Source organism: Cricetulus griseus, chromosome 7 (assembly GCF_003668045.3).
Source record: "Cricetulus griseus strain 17A/GY chromosome 7, alternate assembly CriGri-PICRH-1.0, whole genome shotgun sequence".
Lineage (NCBI taxonomy): Eukaryota > Metazoa > Chordata > Mammalia > Rodentia > Cricetidae > Cricetulus > Cricetulus griseus.
The window spans coordinates 89,251,529-89,255,940 of NC_048600.1; positions in this window are offsets into that span (position 1 = coordinate 89,251,529).

Here is a 4,412-nt window from a genome sequence, read left to right on the forward strand (position 1 = left end):
GCAGGCAGCGCCGCCGCGCGCGGCCCGGCCCGGCCCGGTGTGACCCTGGCCCGGGGGCAACTCAGCGGGTCCCGCGGGGCTCGGCGGGGGCTGCGGGCATCGCCGGCGTGGCCCCGGACGGCCCTGACGCGGTTGCTGCCTGCTTGGCGGCGGCTGGTGCGAGTGAGTGTGGGGCTGGCAGCAGGGGGCGGGCCCAGCCCGCGTCACCCGGCAGCAACCAAGCGGTGAGTGTGCGGGCTGCGCGCGCGGGCGGGCGGGCTGGCGGGCGCAGAGAGAGCGAGGGAGCGAGCGAGCGAGCGAGCGAGCGAGCCAGGAGAGCAGCCACTCACTCTCGCACACACGGCGCGCACACACACGCGGGAGACGCGCAGGGCCGTTCGCAGCCTTTCCTCACTTAACACTCGCAGGCCAGGACCGGGTGCCAGTCTTTCTCCCGTGTTGCGGGGAGGGGGGTTGCGTTCACTCTTGCGGGACATGTGCAGGTGTGTGGGGGCATTGCAAACACACACAAACGTGCGTAGTGACACTCGTGGAAATGGTCACCCGTTGGAGTTACATGCTACAGACACATGCAGTGGTGGCATGTGCACCTCCCCAGCAGGCACATACACCCAAGAAACACATGTTCTCAAGGATGCCCAGGACACAGTCTTCCCTATTGTGCTCAACTAACAGAACCCATAGCCAAAGAAGCCATTTAGGGTTGTGGACATGAACTCCTCAAAAATCCCCCTCCTGTGCAGAGACAGTTGGACAGCCCACAGGATTACCCTCCCAGGAAAATAGGAACAGGCTGTTTACATGCATGACATGTGCACCCTATGCTGTACCAGGTCACTGCTGGGACAGTTTGCTCACTTCCTCTCAGGTCACACGCAAACGGGAGCTTCTGTGACCTGGGCCAGGCTCCTCATTCAGCCCCTGAGTGGTTTGAAAGACTCACAGGGACAGGCTGGGTGAGGACTTAGACCAGGGCATGGTCAGGACTGGGAGAGGGAAGCGGGTCAGGGTAGACACCTCTGGGCTATGAGTGGCCCCCTGGCCAGGCAACTGAACAAATCCTTGCAGGCTTTCTGGGAACAGCTGTGCTGGGACAGGCTGCTGCTTGCACAGGTGCGTCTCCAGTAAGCCCTGGCCTGGCGTGGATGGAATCCTGTTTACTCTGGTTTTTACTGACGTGTAGGAGAAGCTTATCATTTTTGCTTGTGTCACTATATTACAGAGGTTCTCAACCTGTGGGTCGCGCCCCCCCTGGAGGGAGGGGGAATCCAACGACTTTTATAGGGGTCACCTAAGACCATCGGAAAATAAGATTATTTATATTACAGTTCACAACAGTAGCAAAATTACAGTCATGAAATAGCAATGAAAATATTTTTTTTATGTCTGGGGGTCACCACAACATGAGGAACTATATTAAAGGGTCATAGTATTAGGAAGGTTGAGAACCACTTCTCTATTGAGTCATGAACCCTATGCAAGGTGAGGACCAGAGATAAGAAAGGAGAGGACCTCCACTGTTGCTTTTAGTTGCATCATTCTGGCAGGGTCATTTGAGCCCCTGAATCTCAGTTTCCTCATCTGTGAAATGGGACTAATTCCAATTTCACAGCAATAGCACAGAAGATGACTGGTATGAAGGACTTTACAAGGCCATCTTTTTTTCTTTTTCCCTTTAAGAGACTAGACTCATTGGTAAAAAATGATGGAATATTATGTGGTTTCTTCCACCATCTTTTCATTTTTCTTTTTTTCTTTGTGGTATTGTGGTATTGTGGAATTGAACATAGGGTCTCACACATGCTAGGCACACTCTACCACTGAGCCACACCCCCAGCCCTCATTAGTTTTTGAGACAGGGTTTCTGTAAGTTGCCCAGTAGGCCTTGAACTCTTTCTGTCTGGGGTTGGTTTTGGTTTTGAATTTGTACCTAGTCCTCTTTGTAGCTCTTATTTTGAGACAAGGTCTCACTGTGTTGCTTGTGCTAGCCTTGGACTTACTTTAGTCCAGGCTGACCTTTAACTTCTGATTGCCTGCTTCAGCCTCTTGGATATTGGATTGCAGCCTACTCCTCTGGACCTGGCTTTTGTGCTTGAGTGACCACCTGTCTTTGGAACAAGTCCTACTTTGTCACATGCCCCAGTCATCATTTCACTGATTCTTTTACTGTCCAGCATGGAGCCAGAGGTTCTTGTTCCCATTTTGCAGTTAAGGAAATTGAGGCCCAGACACAGAGAATAGTGCCGGGTGACTGCTGGTTGCTGAGATCTGCAATTAAGATCGAACTGAGGACTGGGTATAGTGGCAAAGACCTTTCATTTCAGCACTCAGGAAACAAAGGCAGGAGGATTGCCACATGCTTGAGGGCAGCCTGGTCTACACAGTGACTTCCAGACCAGTCAGGGCAATACAGCAAGACCCCTTCTCAAACAATGCAGCCTTTTCTTTTTTTAATGTTTCCATTCTCCCTTCCCCTGCTCCTTCCTCACCCCTACAGAGCTGGGATGGCTGCACAGGTAAAACCTTGAGCTCTAGGATCCTCACAAGGCTTCTTGGGTGGGGACAGCCAGATGGAGTCGGGATGGGGCGTAGGGGCCGAGCTTCAGGGATTACAGGGCAGTGAACTGGCCTGGCAGTCTGGGTGCTGGGAGAGCCTACTCAGCCTTCTTGAGAGTCTAAGGAGCGACAGAGGCACCTGATCTCGGTAGGGCTGTCATTCTAGGATGACTAAAGGGGCTTAGTCCTTTCCCCAGGCACTTCCACTGTGACTCTCTCTATGCCAGAGGTGGCTGCATCATGAAATGACTGTGCGGTGACAGGGGTATCAGAATAGAGCAGCACAGCAGTCTCCACAATTCCTTCCGTGAGGAACAAGGAAGGGTGAGCGCCATCTTGCAGACAGGGAAAGTGAGGCTTCAGGTGGGCAAGGGGCTCGCAAGTGACACTGGACACAGGAAAGCCTGTGGGCTCCTGGGGAGATTGGGATGGGGGAGGGGCTGATTAGTTCCCCCTGGCTTCTTGGCTTTTTGGGGAAGGGGCTTTCTGGAAGAGCAGCTCACAGTGCTTGGCCCCATAGAAGCTAGGTTTTGAGAAAAGTCTAGAAGACGTGGGAGAAGGGGGTCCCACCTTACAAAGCAGTGAGCCAGGGAAGCCTAAGATACCCATTGAAGAAACGTGGTGTGTGGGCCAGGCTCTGGCAGTTTGCAGAATGGAGATCCACTCTGAGTCTGAATTTTAGCATCAGTGAGCTCTGCTGACATGGGGTGGGGCCCACGAAGGGGAAGTGTTGAGGTGGTGTCATCAGGAGAGAGGCCCAGTTTCTGAAAAGACCATGGGTTAGGACTTAGACGAAGCTCAATTAAAGCTCCTGTCTCCCCCCACCCCCCACCTCTGGTTTGACTCCTTGTGAGTTGCTTCAGTCTGAGTAAAGGGCATCTGGGCAGAGATGCCTAGCATACTCCCTGGCTGGTAGTAGACTCTCCTGCTGTGTCTCCTCGGTGCAAACTTCAGTGCCTGCCTCAGTTTCTCTACTGGGTGAATGCAGTCAGCTTCTCTGTCTGTTGCCTGGACCAGGTGAGGACAGACAGGAAACCTGTTGAGAAATGAATGTTCTCTCCAGTGATGAGTGCCAGCTGGTGGGGGGTGGGTGGGGATCTTTAAGCAGCTGGATATGTCCAAGCCTAATCAATCATGTCAATGGGGTGGGCAGTTCCACAGCAGAATAGGCTGCTGGCAAGGTTTAGTGAGTAAGTCTGCGTTTCCCCCATAGACTCTCTCAAACACCTTATACCAATGAGATAGTCTCCACAAAGGATGTCTGGGCTGTCTGTCCTGCCTTGGTGGATGTCTATGAATAATGCAGATTCCAGGGCCCCACCTCATAGCCACTGACCCAGAATAGGTGTGTGCAGTGCCAGATATGTCCGAACAAGCTCCTCTAGGTGATTTTCATGCACAGCAAAGGCTGCGAATTGCTGGGTTAGGAGGTGCTAATGGTTTGATACCAGGATGCTCAAGCTGCAGGTGCTCCCCCCGCCAGGTTCACACATGTCACACACACCATCACACCATCGACAGCACCTCTCAGTATTTAGCAGTTCTCCTCTAAGGAAGTAAGTTCTTGACAGGAGTTATGGGGTATGGTATCTGGGCCATTTCTAGAAGGATTTGGCAAAGTCAGAGTGGGGAGTTTAATTTGGCCTCTTTCTTGGTCCAGAATGGACAGTGAATGCCTTTCCCTTTCCTAGGTGACATGCATTTCATTTTTCTTTTGAAACAGGGTCTCACGTAGCCCAGGATACCCTGAAACTCACTATGTAGTTGAGGCTGGCCTCGGACTTCTGATCCTTCTTCGTCTGCCTCTCTAGTGCAGGGGTTATAAGTGGCATGCCTTCTGTTTTCGTTTTTCTAGA